The sequence below is a fragment of the Eucalyptus grandis genome, chromosome 1 (assembly GCF_016545825.1).
Source record: "Eucalyptus grandis isolate ANBG69807.140 chromosome 1, ASM1654582v1, whole genome shotgun sequence".
Taxonomy (NCBI): domain Eukaryota; kingdom Viridiplantae; phylum Streptophyta; class Magnoliopsida; order Myrtales; family Myrtaceae; genus Eucalyptus; species Eucalyptus grandis.
The window spans coordinates 9,290,708-9,310,535 of record NC_052612.1 but is presented as its reverse complement, the minus strand read 5'-3'; the positions used below and the strand labels follow the sequence as shown (position 1 = coordinate 9,310,535).

General features: G+C 42.6%; 1 long non-coding RNA gene across 1 annotated transcript; it reads right to left on the bottom strand.

The window, feature by feature from the left end:
* Window positions 1–8,204: 8,204 nt before the first annotated feature.
* Window positions 8,205–9,572, bottom strand: LOC120290909. The gene is made up of 3 exons (XR_005548696.1): window positions 9,532–9,572; window positions 9,189–9,226; window positions 8,205–8,271 (listed from the first exon to the last, which is right to left on the bottom strand). It is a non-coding gene; the product is annotated as an uncharacterized LOC120290909 (long non-coding RNA).
* Window positions 9,573–19,828: the final 10,256 nt, after the last annotated feature.

Here is a 19,828-nt window from a genome sequence, read left to right as displayed (position 1 = left end):
CTTAAAGTGGTTGGCAATTTGGTGGCCACCGTAAGTTTCCATGTTTTTCAACTTCGCTAATGGTACATTCATCTCTATGGCGCAACACATTACTCAAAAAGAGAAATTGACTTGCAAAAGTCCTAATTGAAGAGAGCATTCACCAATCCTAGTTATTGGTGGGTTGGAAGTTAGGCATAAATGCATTGTTGGTGACTTTTGACTTATCAATTACACCCCCTTTCAAGGTGCAATCCAACAGGTATAGCCTATTATTGGCCCAATGTGCAATTTTTGTCTACTTGGAAAAACTCAAGTGCTTCCAAAGGTTCGCTAGATGCAAGGGTAGGATTTGGTTGATTGGTTAATATACATTGTGGCCCCTTCAGTTGAGCATGAAGAAGACTTCATATTGACTAAGCTTTGTCTTTAGATGGTTAATTGGTTTTCTTTAAACACATATATAGAAAAATCGATAATTGAGGGCCATCTCGTGTTCAAAAGCTGCGAGCTGTGAAATCGTGTCCATGGTCCACGGACTTGAAATCCTATCAATTTAGACCTTGCTCTAGATAAATAGATGATGCAACACACGATTAAGAGAGAGAGAGAGAGAGGTAATTGTTACCTCAATCAGCTCTTCTTTTTTTAATAAATTAGGAATACGGGTGCAAAGGTCCAATCACCTCTAGCTCTCTTAAGAATACAACATATTACAAAATGGATTAATACTAGGTTCGTTGTATTGAAGGAAATATTTTATAGGAGATGGTTGGATGAATTCTGGTTCTTCCATGTGTCTATTATGTTCTTTCTTTTGAAGGAAGAACATTTTTGATCCTTTCCTAACTTAATTTTTTTATTACAAATTCAATTTTTTTAATTTCCAAAAATTCTAACAACATCGGTGCGATAGTGCTGACGGTGCGACGATGATTGCTGAAAATTGACACAGGTCACTTTGTTAATGCATTCAAAATGCGAGTTATTTAAAAGGATTATTTTTAGTAATTTCTTATTTGCTATTTTTTTCAAGTTTATTTTATTTAAAATTGGTTAGTTTATTTGGTATGTCATTTTCTATATTTAAGGAGAAAAGCTATTAAGAATTGGAGTTTTGATTGGATTGGGCATATGTTGGGTATATGTTGCTAAAATTATAGTTTAATACAAATTAATTTCGGTTGGACCCTATCGCGACTCATTCAAACTAATCCAATGCACTGATTTGACAAGTCTACTCCCAACTAAATAATTGAGATGTTAAAAAAAAAAAAATGGAGCTTGGTGTACAACCCGACATTTGCATGCTGGGGCGATGTGAGACCTGTTCCTAAAACTACTCTGATTAGTTAGTTATTGGTGCATTAGAAGTCATGCATAAATTGCATTATTGGTGACTTGACTTGGCAATTATACTTGTTTATATTGGGGATTGCATTATTTTTACTTTGCAACTTTAATGTGATTTAGTCCAGTATTATTTTTTTGTCTACCCTACTTTAACTCTTGGCTCACTTTTAGCCTTTTGCCCTACTTCGTTGAGATTCACACATGAAACTAAACATATCCACCTCATTCCTCCTGAGAAAGTGGGGAATTAAACGCCCCACCTTCCTCTTCCCATGAGGAAAGGGTAGCCATTGGGGCAACTCTCTTTATAACTAAATACACTATGTTTATACAAAAACACGAAATCACCCTTGATAGATTTTGTTAAAATATATCTCGAGTTTAAGCCCAATAAATGAAACCTTACCAGAGGTTATTTGTTATTTCTGGATATAAGAATATTCTGAATTGAATATTTTATGGACGTCTTCCAGCAATACATAAATTCTTTTGGGTTGTGAAATAAAGTTAAATGGAGGGGCACACAATTTTGTATTTCCCTGTTAGTGCAATCGCCCAAAGAAGTCGAAAGTGGAATGTCCAATTGAACTTGGGTTGACCGAATATTGATGCAAGTGATTTCTTGATTCAGGATGAAGTCGCGCAGAAGGAACGAAAGTCCAAGTTAGACTTTTGGTTTGACCGAATCCCACTTTGATTTGGTTTTCTTTATCTAGTACGCGAGTGGGTTACTTCTAACCAATTGTTGCACTTTTTCAGGGAGTGCGCATTCGAGTATAAATATATATTTTGTGGGTTGCTCCGTAGTTTGGGCACGGAGAAATATTGAAGCGCCAGTGGGTTATTTTGTGGGTATTATTCGTGAGTTACATCGAAAAAAGATATAAGCATTCAAGTCAATCAAATCTTATAAATTCAAGATTTGTGTGTAATTTCATCGTGAGATTAAAAGATTATTCGGCGATGTGAATTGTTGAGCAAAACACTATGTATGTTATTGAGTGTAATTGAGACTTGGAAAACACCATGAGCATTTGAATGACTTGAGTGTGGTTGTAATTTCTATGTATCGCTTGATTTATAGTGAAATTTGTTGCTATTCTCCCTGTGAAAATAGGTCTCTACCACATAAATCTGGTATTTGATTTATTTTATTGTTCGATTGCTTGCTTTTCTTAACAATTGGTATTAGAGCAAGGTTTGGCTGAGTTGAAGTAAATTGATGGTGACTAGAGAAAGAAAAGTGAGAATCAACAAATTTGTTGGGAAGGATTTTGGTTTATAAAAGATGCAAATTGAGGATTATCACTATCAAATGAAACTGCACTTGCCTCTATCCGGAGAGAGGCCAGAGATGATGAAGCAAATTGACCAGGAATTGCTGGATAGACAAGAAATGGGTGTTATATGGCTAACGTTAGCTCGTAATGTTACATTTAACATCATGAAGGAGAAGATCATTGCGAATTTGATGCTTGTCGGATATGTATGAGAAGCCTTCTGCGATGAGCAAGGTCTATTTGATGTAATGTCTGTTTAACTTAAAGATGATCGAAAGTGCGCCGATTGCTTGATCATATCGTGGATTCAATATAATTATTAGTCAATTAAGTTCAATTGAGACTAATTTTGAAAATGAGGTATATGCTTTGATTTTGTTATCCAAATTGCATTATAGTTGGAATACTACTGTTAGTAATTCCTCTAAGTCAACGAGCTTGACGTTTGATGGGGTTCAAGATTTAATTCTGAGTGAAGACACTCGTAGAAGAGGATCTGGTGAACCTCTATCTATTGCTTTAGTAGGTGTGTTGACACCTAAATTTTACAATTTTATTTAGGACTTAATTGTGTACAAAGTTAAGAATTAGCCCCCCAAAAAAAAAACAAAAATGAAAAAATCGGGTCGGGCCGGACCTGGCTTTGGCCCGGCCCGCGCCCTTTTCTTTTCTCTTCCTCCCTCTCGTGCTGGGCCCGGCCTAGCCCATTTTCCCTTTCAACCCTGTCATGCCCGATCCTCGGGCATGCACACATCCTTCTACTTGGTCGATTTTATAATACGATATCCCAGGACTATGTATCGCCGACCCTTTCTTTTATTAAGCACATGCGGAAGTAGTTATAAATCCCGGACAGTAAATCGATGGGATAGAAAAGTAAGGCCATATTTTTCATATTGAAATTCACAACCATACTTTTATACAGAGCATAACTCAAAGAACTTCACAAAACCATTCACGACTTTCTAATTTCACTCTATTCACATCAAAACAGGATTCCCAAAAGAGGATGGGACCTCAATCCTCATCCGGTCGTACTCAGGATCCCTTTCGGGATCATCTTCTTCTTCAAAAATCTTTCTCCTCCTCAAGTTTCACTTCAGTGTTCTCCTTCTCCGATTCCTCCTCCTCGAGTTCATCTGCAGGCTTGAAATGTTGTCCCACAACCAGGATGAGACTACGTCTCGGAAAGTTCTACCCCACTAAGGCCTGATTAGTAAACCATTATACTATAGACTGCCTAAACACGCACAGGTCGAAGGACTTACCTTGGCCTCAAATCCCACTTGCAAGTCAGTACAATTCATAATAGGCACCCATTTACTCAAAACAAATCGAACCAGTTGATTACATGTCACACAAATCATTCCCACGGTGGAATATCTAGAAGTCAGGCCACGTGCATTCTCCAGACGACATACCAAGTCTCCGAGCCACGTGCCTCAAACCTTGGCCCCACGTGCATTCTCTAAGGCGACCTTTTCGCCAAGGTGGTACATCAAGTCACCGAGCCACGTGCCATTTTATATGCCATTCTCGAATACTGGACCCACGTGCATTCTCTAAGGCACTAGTTCGCCAAAGTGACGCATCAGATCATCGAGCCACATGTCCTTTTTACGATGCCCGGGCCCACGTGCCTTCTCTTAGGTGCTATCTCACCAAAGTGATGCATCAATTCACCGAGCCCACGTGCCCTTTTTACAATGCTATACACTATCACCGAGCCACGTGCATTCTCTAGGAGGACATACAAAGTCTCCGAGCCACGTGCATTCTCTTAGGCGACCTCTTCGCCAAGATGACATATTCAACCACTGAACTCACGTGCATTCTCCAGGTGATATTCCAATTCACCGAGCCCACATATTTTCTTTCAGGTGATTACCAACTTACTTTCGATACTGACAACCAATGCCCAACGATTTCTCAATCAAATAATCAAATCAACTCAATAATGACATACCCTAAAATTCACAATTTAAATCAATTCCATACAATTTAAAGCTCAATTAAATAAACGAACTACGCCACGACAATCAGCACGAAATTCCAGTCACCGGCCATCCCGGTTGAATTTCCGGAAAAATAAATAATTAATTAATTAATTTTTAAATTAATAATTAATTACTAAAAATCAATTTATGCCCGAATTGCCTAATTGAAGCCCGCTAAGGGTCGGGAAAAATCCCGAGATGCTTTCAATAAATAGTAGACTATGTCTACTTGCTAATTGCACAATCAAAATGTCTAATATGCATCACAATTGTCTAATAATCACTAATCTATTCTAATCTAACCACCTAATTGCATTTAATTAAATCTAACCAACCCTTAAGCATAATTAGCAAACTAAGCAGGGATTAGTGAGATTACTCACCGGAATCGTGCGCAACTCGGATCAATCCAACGGAGACGGCGCGAGGATCGATTCCTCCCAAAGCACGGCTCAGGTTCAAGGCCCTGAAACGGCCCAAAAGTGAGCCCGAAGCTGCTGGAAACCCACTCGGCGGGTCACTAACCTAGCTGCAAAACAGGGGGAAAACAAGATGGTTGGGGGCAGTAAGGGGTCGGGAGAGCGGGCGGTGGCTCGGTGAGGCGCACAGCCGCTCCGGTGAGGCCGAACGGTGGCCGGACAACGGCCTGAGATGGCCGAACAAGGCTGGGCAAAGGCGGGGTCGCACGGGGAGGATGACTGGGCGATGGAGAGGGCAGGCGGCGCACGGGCGGCGAGCGGGTGGCGGTCTGGCTCTGGTGCGACGGCAATGGCAGCTCCGATCTTCAAGCGAGCTGCTTCCGTTTCTGCTGTCTTCGCTTCAGCTTCTGCTTATGCTTATGTTCGTTCGAACAAAAGGAGGGGAGAGAGATTGTGTCGAGAGAGAGAGAGAGAGAGAGAGAGAGAGAGAAGAAGAAGATAAGAGGGTTTGACTAGTCAAAAGAAAAAGAGAGAGAGAAAGAGGCAAAGTGAGAACTGGCAAGAGGGAAAAAGGGGGAATGGTCGGCGTGGGGAGGGGGTTTCGGACGAAGGAGAGAGAGAGAAAGGAGAAAAGGTCACATGGGGGAGAGAGGAGAGAGAAAAGGGAGAGAGAGAAAGAGAATAAAAGAAAAGAAAATAATAAAAATAATAAGATATTTATTTATTCTTATTACCATTATTATTTTCCATTTCTCTTTCACTTTTTAATTTCTTCCGGTCTTCAATTTTTTCCTCCGATAATTTCTTTCTTGAAATTTCAAACTCGTCAATAATTTGACGAACGATGAGACGAGATCCAAAAATGAATTGTGACACGCTCGAATATTAGATTCCTGAAACCAAATTAAATTTCATGGTTATAATCTATCAAACGCGATTTTAGTCCAATCCAACCAATTGAGTAGCTTTTAGGGATTTTACCGCGAATACATCCCTTAACGGCTTCACCCAATAGGTTAGTTAACTCGTGAGTGATCAGCTCAGAGAAAAAGAACCATAAGCATGTCGACGAAATGCCCATTTCACTTTATTGAAAACAGGGTCGAATTTCAGGATGTCACAAACCCAGCCGTGAACGAGGGTCTTCTCCCTCCGTTTGGTCTTCGTTGCAGCACCTGCATAGGCAGAAGACAGAGAACAGACGGGGCAGCGATGGAGGAGCGGGGGATCGGGATGGCGGGCGGCCAGTGCGATCCGCGGGTCGGGATCAGCCTGGCCGACAACTAGCACGGCGGGACGGCGACCTGCAAAGGGAAAATAGAAGCATAAAACGGAAAAAGAACGAAGCACGCGGGGGAGGAGAACACATGCAGCACCAAAAACGCAGGGAGAGCGAGACGCGGAGGGAAGAGTGTTCAAAGGAGGAACCGCCGGCCACCACACGGCCGACAACCCACCGCCGCGCCTCCTTTCCCGCTCCAAAACTTCCACCGAGACAACACGAGGGGACTCGAGAGAGCTGAGGAGAGAAAGGAACTGAAAAAGGGAGAAGCAGAGGAGATCGCGCTGCCTAACCGCTGCCAAGGTGTCTCCGGGCCACCGCCACCACCAATGAACCTTCCCCGACCGAGGCCGACCGCTACAACCGCTTTGGAGCCCAAGTAGGCATTTCACCGAATATCTGGTGTGCGTAGTTAGTACCAAGCCGGCCGAAACTCCTCCAACCGTTTCAAAAGAGCTCCAGCCACCACCCATCCCCTTGTTGTATTCCCCGTTGTCTGGCTCGTTTCCTTAGACCCTAGACTCGCGTGTGAGCCTCGGCCGAGCTCGAGGTTTCCGAATCCGCTGTGCATGCTACTTGTTTGATGAAATGTTCCAGTGAAGGCCACCCCTGTTTTCTAGTTGTTTATGGCCCTTTCGCGTCTCTCTCTCTCTCTCTCTCTATCTCGCACCCCTCTCTTGTCTGTGTTGATTAGATCGGGTTATTGGAAGCAACGTTGCCGGAGCCGAGGGAGGTCAAGGTTGAACCAGCCCGCACACACGTTCCCGCCGGAGATCACCCCGAGGTTGCCTTCGCCATTGCCGTCGCCGCCGAAAACCCGAACACGAGATTTCAGCTCGACCCCCACCTGCCTAGCCGGAGAGCCACCATCTCGCCGTCACCGGAGAACCCCTCCTCGGCTGCGCGCCGCCGGGGCCTCCTCTGGTCGCGGCCGAGTGGTCACACACTAGAGGGTAGGTCGAGTGGGCCAGACTGCAGATCTGGCCCACTCGGCCTTGGTTTCTGATTGGGCCCCTAATCGGGCCCAATTCAAATTTAATGAAAGCCCGATCAGGGCTGGTCGGGCCTAAGCCAAATGGGCCCAACCCGCCCGACCAGGCCGATCTCGGTCCTGGTCGGAGACCGGGACTGATTTCCACAAATCGGCCTCCGAACCAGTCCGGTTGGACCCGACCGACCCATTCACCCAAAAATATATATTATTATTTTAATATTTTTAAAATAAATAAATTCAAAATAAAATAAAATAATATTTTTTAAAAAATTTAAAAAATTAGAAAATTTCAAAAATCCAAAAATGTAGGTTTTGATTAAGAATGACCATGTATTGCCTTTATAGTGTAATTAGGCCTTTATTTGCCCGTATATTTATTATATTGCATGTTTAATTTACCTGTTTAATTATGTTTGCAATTGTTTAGTTGCATGTGCTTAATTTTACTGCAATTAGGATTTTAGTAGTTATGATTGTTACTTTAATGATTGCGCACCCACATGATCACTTAACATATTAGTGGATAGGTATAAAATCAACAAACTGCTTGCCAAAAATCATTTTGTTAAAATGAATAAGAATAGGTACCGAAAGGTCACTAATTGGTCAATTAGTGTAATAAAGTCCCCGACCCTAGATTCTCTGATTGCATAGGAAGTGAAGTACACTCCCATGTCTCACTTGGTTTCTTTCACTTCAATACTCTGCTGCTTTATGAGCCCTCCTATCTTTGCATGTTTTTAGCTCTTTCCTTTTCAGCAAGCTGATGAAGATGTTGTTGAGATTGATTTCATGCTTTATTTTGTCATAGCTATCCCAGTCCAGTTCTCTGATCACCCATCCTGTCTTAGCTGCCTCTGCTACGCTGTCTGCCCATGATGAGAAGAATTTCTTTCGACCTTTAAGCTTTAAACGTTCTTTCCAAATGCGTTGAATTGAAGAGCCAATCTTTGCTTTGATCAAATCACTGTAAAATAATCAGACCAATTCTGAGCTGATTTTTCCCATAAAGAGTTAATAAGGACTCTTAGACATTTAAAAATAAGAATAAGGTGCTTCAATCGTAGTAATAATATCAGTCACACAAACTACTTTTTTTGCCACTGGCTTAAGCAATGACAGATTGCAAAACTTAAAATCTAGTTTCAGCTCGTAATCATTACTTCAGCACTAAAATTGCCACAATCTTTCTCTGGAGCCCTCCTTCTTTACTTTCTTCCAGCTTAATATGTGCAAGAATGTTTTGGCAGCTTAAAACATGTTTGAGGTCAACGCTGCTCATACTTTGACAAGCTAAGGTAGCAAGTTCCAGAATCGCCAAAGCAACCATCTCACTAAATAACCAGGGGAACAGATACAAGTAAAAGCATTTGAGGAAAGAAATCCTTAGAGATGCTACTATTTGAAAAATATATCTATGTTTCTAATGTGTTATACATATGTAGATCACAATAACCATCTATGTCAAGTGATTCTAATTATTTATAAGATACACTATACTGCTGAACAAAATGATTTTATTTCTAAGGGAAGTTATTCTCACATTTGGTCACCGTAAACTTTACTACAGGAAACAAATGCTGCGCTCTAGACCCAGAATTGTTAGTAAGATGATTCAATCACTACAGAACATCATCTTCTCCAATTACCAGAATATGGACCTACTTGCTAATCTCTTCTGTAACTTAAAAAGGCAAGCCATCTCATTTTTAAGTTCAATGGAATAAGCGTTCAGTTGAGTCCATGCACTCCTCTCAGCATCTTGGTCTGTGGAATGTCTTACAAAGAATGTACTCACTTAGTTGTTCTGATAAAATGAAATTTGCTTCATTGTGATAGGTGGATCATCGGATAGACTGTTTAAGGACAGAAGACACAAATTACCTATGAGTACGGGGATGTTCAGACATCTTCTGCCTGATCTGGAAATAGCAATTGGAAAGAGTTAGACGAAAAGGAAGTAATTCTGGCAGAATTCAGTCTTGCGACGTTTTCAATATTAACAACAAATGGTGAATTAAGAAAAGGGATAATTGGGTGCTTGTCTCCATCAACAAAGCACGTGCAGTTCTATAACAAAGTCTACAAGAATGTAGCATTAATGCAGGAGTCACTATGTGAAATTACTCCAATCATCTTTCTGTTAGTCAAAACGAAAATTGTTCGCCAGCAAATTCCAACAATGCTAAGAAAAAAATGAGCCCGATTCAATCTTACATGACTTCACCTTGGGATCTCTCAATGCTTCGATTGTTCTTTGCTTGATTCTTCGAGTCTCTGCACAGTGTGAGATGCTAAACTCAAACAACCATTATATTAAGAACTGCAATTCCTAAAGACGAGATTTACCTTCACTGTGTTTTCTGCCAACATTCCATGGCACTTTCCTTTGTTGGCTTCTCCAATTTTCTCCTTTCTCTCACGTTCCTTATAGCTCTTGTCATCAACACATCCTGAGGGGGACAATCTAGCCATTTAGTTTTACTTCCCCACGGTTTATTATCAGGAGCACCTGCACGTGACTTCTGACCAGCCACGTTCCCGCGATCCAGATGTCTCTCCCGGATCAACCATCGTCTTTGACAATCCAAGGGGTCAAGTACGGTGGTGGAACAGATATCGCCGCAACGAAGGTGAACAGCTCTGCTTTGGACAGATGAATCGCATGAATTTGATGTCTGTAACATGCCCAACAGTGGGCACTGAAGATTGTTCCGATCACAGTGGAGGGCCGGGCATGGGACTGCCAATCTTCATGGGTTTCGCAAAGCCACATTAAAACAGCAGAATCGAATTACCAGATAAAAGCGAAATTTTTTAGCCTTTGCAAATAAAACCAAAGCACCACATCGTGTAGCATTAATTCGACGTACAAAACCTAAAGCCCCATCCATCAACGATGATTCTGCTGCGGACGAAGCCAACACAACCACCAATCGAACACAGCTACGAATGCGACACTAACCAACACTGAAGAGCACCGAATTAAACCATGAGATCTTCAAATGAAGCAAAACGTGACCGAAAAGCGAGCTTGACAAGCGAAACGCGGCTCGCTCGATGTTCTCCAGGAGTGCGCCGCGATTGCACGCGCTCGCATCGAGGAGATACTCAATTCGATCGACTCAGCGCCCGAATTCGATCGGCAGAGAGGTATCCACGCTCGCTCGACGGAATGGCGACGGATTATGCTCCGACTCGAACTCTACTCTCCTCGAATCAAAATCCTGCGGAGACGAGGCAGCGCAGAGAGAGAGAGAGAGAGAGAGAGAGAGAGAGAGAGGCTTACGAGTGGGAGAGCGGCATTGCGCAGCCGAGGAGAGAGCTCAGGCGACGCTGATTTGATGCGAGTTCGGCGAGGAGAGCGCTGAGAACGGCTTCTTCCTTTCCGCCGCGCGGAGAGACCCCAGATAAGAGAGTATAGCGGGAATGGGCAATTCTATTGGATTAGTCCGACCGTTTGGATACGACGACAGACTTCCGGGTTACGGGTATCGGAGCCCCGAGAAAATATCTTTCGAAAGCACATTGTGTAACTTACCCGAAATGTGTACCTAGCTCCATTGCTAATCTTATCGTTGAAAACGTTTGCTGGACATGTGCTTGCATTTTTATTTTTATTTTCAACATAAATGACGCTAATGCAGCTCGTGTAATGCTAAGTAGGCACCACATCCATATTGAAATTTAATTAAAAATATCGATTAATAACTATTCCAATATGATGATTTATAATTGATTAAAAAAAAGTTTTGAGTCTCTTGATAAGTTGATGATTTTTTGAATTGAAGTCAAAACAATTACACATTTGACCTGTATTATAGTAGACATAAGACTCTTTACCAAATACTTGGAGGATTTTGAGATATTAGTTCAATTTACTATATCCGAGAGTCTTAACAAAGTGGTGTCCCAACCAAAAAAAAACAAAGTGGTGAGGTCGAAAGGCACAATCACGCCCATGTAGAAATGATGATGAGCATGATTAGTGAGATCAATTTACCTATTTTCGTAGGTGAAATTTTGAAAACAATTATTTATTTTTTAAAAACCATGTTCCTATCAAAATTGTTCGATTGGCTTCTTTTCGTATTATGGGCTAGACATTAACTTAAATAATTTTAAGGATTGGGGATATTCTACAAATTGAGGTGATATTATTCAATTTTAAGTAAGTTGACTCCATAACCACTCGATATTACCGTCGTTTTTACCCGAATCATTCGATGGGGATATGTCCATCTTTTTGATTTGATATAATATTAATATATATATATATATAAGCATCCTCCGGATAACTCAAATCGAATTTAATATTCCAAAAGAGGCACGATAATTATGGAATCACAAGCGGGGAAATTTCTATAGTTTTGATGTGGTTAAAAAAATAACTGCTCATAGACTATTGAGGACAACGATAGGAACCCTGTGTATTTTTTCTTTGTTTATACAAATAACTGTGACGCCTTTTACGATACAAATTGAGCTTGCTAAAGTCAAGAATCCCATCGTTGAGGTACTTCTTGATGAAGTAGCCCTCGAGTGCATAATGAGGTTGTAGTAGTAGCACTCAAGAGATCCATCAAGCAAGGATGATTTACTACTTTTTGGTCGATGATTTTTATTCCTCTTGATTGCAAATGGACGTATAAAGCTAAAGGGACTCCAAAGTAAATATTAATAAATTTAAGCTAGACTGTGGTTAAAAAAGAATCAATTCGGAGAAATGAGTATATTATGAAACAACATTTTTTTCTAATCTTTTTGTAAATATTCTTTTCAGAGTGATTATAATATTAGTAACTCATTTTTGATATGGAGTTAGACTTGTATAGATGTAAAAATTGCATTATTGAATGGAGACCTTGATGAGGTTTATATGGTGTAACTAAGTGCCAAACCGCCCGCCGATTCTCCCTCTAGTGATCTCTCCGTCATTAATGTCATCTATCACCATCGAGTCCAAGGACGAGCCCAAATCCCCAATCCCTGTGTCCGGTCCATGAATTCTCCCGTACTACGACACTTGCGAGTGTCGCTGGGGTTATTTGGTGAAAAGTGTAAAACGAAGGGTAGAACACAACCGATCCGTGGGGTAGCGTCGGGGCGATTGGTGCTAGGAGTTCTGGGATATAATGATTATATCACTTAGGAGCTCTAGACGAGTAACCTCCGTGCACAACCGATCGGGAGCCGATGCCGCTCTCCCGACAAGGCCATGACAAACACAAAACCGTTGTTAATCCTAAAAGAGATTTGTTTGTCTCATTCGATGAACTAGACGCCCCAGTGAAGGCGGGCGTGGTAAGATCTTCGCACGAAGAAGCATTCAAGATATTGTTTGTGAACTTGACTAAAGAAAGGGCAACAGACATTTGTGAACAAATTAAAGAAAGGTCGGCCTAGCGGATTCGCTTCGCCAAGCGCCCGTGGTCATTCCGAGGTCAAGGAAATTCTCACCCGTGACGGTGTCGGAGCGGGAATCCCTCCCGGTAGCGAGTGAGTGTCGGAGAATTGAGCTTCTCGGCTCTAAAGGGGGTTGAACAAAAGTCCTAGTAGGACTGTCCTGGGCGAGAATCTCCCAGGGGCCAAAGATGCCCAAACATAGGGGCTCTCGGCTCTAGGATGACAATGGGCACTGGATGAGTTGGTTTCTCGAGCCGATAGGGCCCGGAAGAACCGAACCCTTGCTAAATGGGGATAACGTTCCCGGATCGATTGGTGAATTCGAAGAAGAGGTTTACTATCATGTTTTCAACGAGAAAAGAACCTCCTTGCTAGGTCGAATGCCGGTTAGGCTGAAAATGGTGTTTGCAAATGTGGTTGGCGAAAATGCCACACTTGCCGAAAGTGCGGGTGGCCCAGGAAGAGCTGAGTTGAGATCAAAAGAGACCACCAATGGAACAAAACCCGTTTTGGTGGGCGAGTGTGACCGTTCGATGTGAATTCCCAAAGTGGCATTGTTTAAGGGACGCAAAGGAAGCGATAGAACAGATCGCAACGAGGCGTTGCGCGGGTGGGATGGAGAGTGTCACATCCTGTCATCATATACTGTGTGGCTTGTAAGTACGTTTGGTCGCTTGGTTATCTCGGTGGAGAGTGTGAGGCATAATAGTAGAATGGTCCATGGGATCCTCTCGTACTCGTGACACTTGTAAGTGACGCAACAGGTCGGCTTTGGTTATCCGGGGTGGAGTGTGAGGCATAATAGTAGAATGGTCCGTGGAGTGGGTCGGGACGGTTAGTGTTAGGAGTTTTAGGATAGAATGATTATATGAGCTCAAGATGGGGTAGGTCTCTCGTGCACAAACTGATCGTAATGAGGCGTGACAATAGAAACCCGTTGTTGTTGATCCTAAAAGATATCCGTTGTCTCCCGATGGACTAGACGCCCGAGCGAAGTTGGGATGGTAAGATCTCATCGGAGAAGTATTCGCCGTATTGTTTGTGGAACAATAAAGAAAGGGTTGGCCTGGCGGATTCCGCTCGCCAGGCGCCTGCGGTCATTCCGAGGCCAAAGTCGTTGTGAGGCCAAGGAAACTCTCAGCCTGTCACACTTGCATCTTGTGAAGCTTCACTACGGCTCCAATGTCGTTACCTTCCTCCACTGGTCGTCCGCCATCCGCATGCCCCCACCCCACCCCCAGTCCAATAACAATCCCAAGCGTCGCGTCCTCATCACCCACGACCCCGAGCCCTCCCTCAGTCCCTGCATCCTCAAGATCTCCTGCACTCCGGTGTCATTGGCTTCCTCCACAGCTTCTAGATTTGACGAGGGTGGTCCTTCCCAAAGGCCGCAAGGGTCGCGACGCCCTCATTACCGGGCACAAGCCAGAGGGAACAGAAGGCAAAAGAGAGAGAAGAAGCGGTGAAGAGAAACCACGCGGAAGAGAGGAGGAGACAAAGAGACTGATTGTTGGGGTTCACTTGAGTATTTAAAACTATATCTAATATTTTCACCCGCCTCTTCACGTCACGACGGCCGCGTCCTTCCTTTCTTCGTCGAAAGCAGCGCAAAGAGAAACGAATCTGATTTCCTTTCTGAAAAAGACCCTTTGTTTCTTCCCTCTGACCTTCCTCTTTTCTCTCTCTACTTCCCCGCTCGGTTTATATTAGAGTGGAACATCCTTCATCGATTCTCTCTCTCTCTACCTCCCATCTTCTATCAATAGAGCACTGCAATGGATGCAGCGAAGAAGCGAAAGATGGATGACAACGGCCTCGCGTCGCCGGACGCCTCTGATCCCAACCTCGCTCTCACCCGCGACAAGAGCCGCAGGATGCTCGAGAGTTTTTATCGGGGGAACATCATTCGCCGAGCTTCAACACGGTCGGTTGCACAGAGCAACCTGAACCTCTAGTCGCCACGAGTGCTCCGGTTTCAACGGACACCGCTATTCATCCCCTGGCGCTATAGCTACGACGTCTTCCTCAGCTTCAGGGGCGTGACACGCGCCACACTTTCTCCGGCCATCTCCGCCACGCCCTGCGCCGGACGGAGTCAACCTCTTCTTCGACGACGACGGCCTCCGGGAAGGGGGACAAGATCTCGCCCGCTCTCGAGCCGAGCCATCAAAGAGTCCAGGATCTCCATCGTCGTGCTTTCGAGAACTATGCTGATTCTGCTGGTGCTTGAACGAGCTTGCAAAGATCATCGAGTGTCACCTTCTCGACAAGAAGAAGCAAGTGATCGAGCCGGTGTTCTACCACGTGACGCCTTCGGAAGTGCGGAACCAGATTGGTCCCTTCGGCAAGGCGTTTGAGAAGCAGGAGTGCAGATTCAGCGAGAACGTGGAGCTGGTGATGAAATGGAGGGAGGCGATGAAGAGCGTTGCTAACCTTTCCGGGTGGACATTGAAGAAGAATGAGTAATCTCAATCCTCACTTTAAAAAATCTGCCATGATTATGCACATGTGTTGCGTGCCTGCTTCCCATCTTTACTTTATCGTTCCGATTTTTACAGTTTACTTTCTGAATATTTGACATGCTTGTCTCAGTAAGAAGCGTGCTTAAACTGTAGCTATTGCCCGTTCCAACCACCAAAAGATTTTCGACGAATAACTGAGCAGCATTGAAATGACAGACAATTATCTGCTGTAGCAGGATAATATAGTCCATTAAAAAATTCCGCTCATCTAGATGGCTTTGGCAGGTGTGAATCCACATTGATTCAGTCAGTCGTGAAAGATGTATTGCGTAAGCTGAATCGCAAATCTCTGCATGTTGCTGACTTTCCAGTTCATTTGCAACCTCATGTCGATATGATTAATTCAAAGTTAGCGTGGATCCGTGCCGTGGGGCTTCGTGGGATGGGCGGAGTAGGTAAGACGACTGTTGCTAAAGCTGTCTATAACTGTATTGCTGATCAATTTGAAGGCAGTTGCTTCCTCGCCAATGTTCGAGAGAATTCCCCAGCATGGGGGCCTAGCCGGATTACAAGAAGCTCTTCTTCATCAAACATTGAGGGATATCAACTTGAAGATTGACAATGTTGATCAAGGAGTTTGCACCATAAGGACCGGCTTAGCCAAAAAGGTTCTCGTAATAGTTGATGATGTGGATCACTTAGATCAACTGAGAAAACTAGTGGTGGACCCAACTGGTTCGGTCCAGGAAGTAGAATCATTGTAACAACCAGAGATGAGCATTTGTTAGTAGCTCATGATGTTGATTGGATACACACAATCGATTGTTTTACGTAATCAGGATGCTTTCGGCTCTTCTGTTGGAATGCTTTTAGGGAATCCATCCCGAAATCAGTTATGAGGACCTCTCATATATGTTGATAAATTATGCGAGAGGACTTCCATCCCCCTCATGAAGTATTAGGTTCCTTTTTGCGAGGTAGAAGCATATCTGAATGGAAGAGCACACTGGATAAATTGAAAAAAATTCCCCATGAAGAGATACACGACGTACTCAAAATTAGTTTTGATGGATTAAGAGGAACAGGAGAAGGCCATTTTCCTCGACATTGCTTGTTTCTTAAGGGGAAGAGTACAGACTACATCAAGGAATTTTAGATGCGTGTGAGTTCAATTCAGTAATTTGGGATACAGATTCTCAAAGAGAGGTCCTTGTAACTATTGAGCATGGTGTGTAATGCACATGCATGATTTGCTCCAGCAGATGGGATGGGAAATCGTTCGCCAAGAGTCTATTAGGGAGCCTGGCCAACGCAGTAGGTTGTGGTCAAAAGATGATGTGCTTTATGTTCTGAGTAACAGTTTGGTAGGTTCCTATACATGCCATAATGTAAAACGTGTATTTTTTTGTGAAATCGATGGTTCCACTTCTATTCTTAGGAATAGTACAGGCCATGTTACCTAAAAGTTATTTTTTTTAGTCAGGTTGTCAAAATTTCGATGATTCAGTGAATTTAACTTTGCTTTTCAGGGACAAATGCAGTTGAAGGCATAGTTATGGATCTACCTGAACCTGAAGAGGTGCACTTGGGTGACAACGCCTTTAAAATATGACCTAGTCTTAGATTGCTTGCAATTCGTGGTGCACAGTTTTCTGGTGCTCCTCTGTCTTCCTTCTGGGCTAAGGTGGATTGAGTTGCCTGGATGTTCTTTCATCACTTGAATTTAAATTTGGCCTGAAGAAACTTTAGAGAAGTTAATCTGAGGCAGCAGCTTCAAATGGCTGAGGGCAGAGTTCCAGGTGCAACTAGCCTTTGCTTTTACATAATGATTCTTTTCCTTTGCTATCAATCAAGCAATGCCAAGCACTCACTTTTCTCCATTTTTGGCAGAATTTCAAGCATCTGAGATCCATCAAATTTGCAGATTGTGGACAATTAATTGAAATCCCTGATTTTTCAACTATAAAAATCTTGAAACATTGATTCTTAGTGGCTGTAGTGCCTAAACTGAAGTTCATGAGTCAGTTGGATTCTTCCTAAGCTTGTCACTGGACCTACATTCTTGCTCTAACCTCGGCAGTTTTCCTTCTGTCATCAAATTAAATCTCCAAACCTTCGTCCTAAGTGGGTGTGCCAAAGCTAAAATCATTTCATGTCGGCGAATACATGACTTGTCTTTATGATCTTCGCCTGGAAAAGTCCGGTGTAGAGGAGCCGTCTTCATCTCTGAACATCTGGTTAATCTTAATGCCATATTCTTTAGATGGATGCAAAACCTTACCTGTCTTCCACCATGCATATATAATTTACATTACCTTCGCCTGCTTTATCTGAGTAATTGCTCAAAACTTGGTAAATTTCCTGAGCTTGTTGAAGATTTAGACTCAATATGTTTGCCTTGCTGCTGCTCTTCATCAAGGTCTGCAAATTTTATGGAGCTTGTTCTCAGAAATTGCAATCTAAGAGATGTAGATAACCTATTGGCTCCACAAAGCTTCACTAAATTGAGAGGCTTAGATCTTTCTGAGAACCCCTTTTGTTAGCCTTCCTGCAAGCATTGTTAGACTCCTTTACTTGACTGGCTTTGCTTAGAGCATTGCGCACTACTTCAAGAAATTTCACAGTTGCCAAAACATCAAACGCATCTGTATGTAAGGGGATGCAAGTCTCTGAGAAAGTTTTTGCGGTTGTCAAGAGTATCTGTATCCTGGCATGAAGCAGTTACACTCCTTGAATTGGTCGACTTCTAATTGCCTTAACATGACTTATTTTGCTGATGGACTGTCAGCTGAGGTACTCTCTCTCTCTCTCTCTCTCTCTCCTGCACGCATGAAGTGAGAATGGTGCATTTATATATTAGAATCGGGTTGCAGGACTTGAGGACGACCTCAGTTACCATAAATTTTCCAGGAAGTGAAATTCTGAGTGGTTTAGCTATCGAAGTTTGGAGGGTACAATATGCTTCCAAGTGCCGTGGGATAGGTTTTTGCATTGCAATTCCTTTTGCGTTTTGTGTTGTCTTTGGATTGGAGGAAAGTCTCACCCAAGAATGCGGGATGACAGGTGGTACCATAGACTATAATTACTCTATCACTGTCGATGGTGAATGCATTATGAATGACCGATATGACATGCAGTCCATTGACTCAGATCATTTGTGGCTCTTATGGTTCACCAGCTTGTCGTCCGATAGTTAAGCATCGGCTGCATGGTTCAGTCTGCTTGATGTTTTCAGTTGTAGTTAACAGAGCGCCCTCCATTGTAGTCTTGAAGAGTTGTGGAGTACATCTAGCATAATACAGATTAAAATCAAGAAGCACGTTTGGCCTTCACTGGACACATCTCATGATAAAATGGTGAGACGGTGAGCGACAAGTCCTCCTGATGATGATAATGGAAGTGATTGGAGCATAAAGCGAAAGCACATTCGCTCTCTCTGATCTGGTTGCGGTTTTCTAAGACCATCGGTTTGTCTTTTTATAATTGAATCGATGCTGCAGCTACATCGCAGTCTGCTCCATTTTGTGCCCCCTGATGCAGGTTGAGCTGATCCTTCTCGACTATGTATTATTGGAGTGAAATAGAACAGTCATCTTTCCTAAATGTCATTCCTAGTACTGAATCTTTTTGTTGATCAACTCTTGCTTTTACTGTCATGGTATGCAATCGAAGTGTGAACATTCCAAGGTTAGGAAAGTGAAGTTCCCATCATGCTAGAGCTCAAGTACTACGTTTGATAGCAACATATCCAGCTTATTGACTACCGGTGAATTAGAACACTGATTTCTGGCAGCCTCGCTCTGGTTGCAGATTCTTGCCATGTGTCTGTGAGACCGTGACCATGACCATGAATTTCTGTTCAATGCAGACCGTGATACAATTGGTATGACAGCCTGTATGTGCGACTGCGAGTGCTTCCTGCTGCTCATGTGTGTGCACAAGGAAAGGATTTCACGAACGATTCGTCCTTAGTCGGGTCTCACCAATTTCCAAGTTCAACCGGTTCTGATAGCGGACAACCTTTTTTTGTCATCGTTTTCTCGTCAAAACTTTAAGCATTAACTTGAATTTTAGGAAGTAAGGATGGATTTATGCTTTTTGAAAAAGTTTTGATTATTTTGTATTAAAGAAAAGCCAAATCGCATGAGGTCCTAAATTTGAAAGATAAAATTCAAGCGCTAATAAACTTATGAAAGTTTGCTTCACTTGGACAAGTGACTCCCATTTTGTCTCCATGATCCCAAGTTGGAAATCTTGAATATATATAAATCTAATGCCGAAAGCCGAGGGCGGTTGAGCCCATTTCCTACACGAAAAAGCCATTGTTTTTGCATGTTTCTATACTTTCTAGAGGCCTGCTCCTAGCTCCTTAATTTTAAAGTCAGTATGCCGTTTGGTTTTGTTTAGGTCTTCACAAGGTTTTAACGTATAGATATATACTCTCCTTATCTTAAGTATTTATGTTTTCTAGATTAATTCTACATATGGGCATATATATACATCTCCGATGTATTTTTAGTATCAAGGAACAAAAAGTAGATTAGCTCGAAAAATGAATTTTACTGACAAAAGGTATTTTTAATGCCTTTGATTTTTTGACTTGTTAGAGAAGTGTAAAATATGAGTTTAGATAGGAGTCTAGCGTAACAAAACATA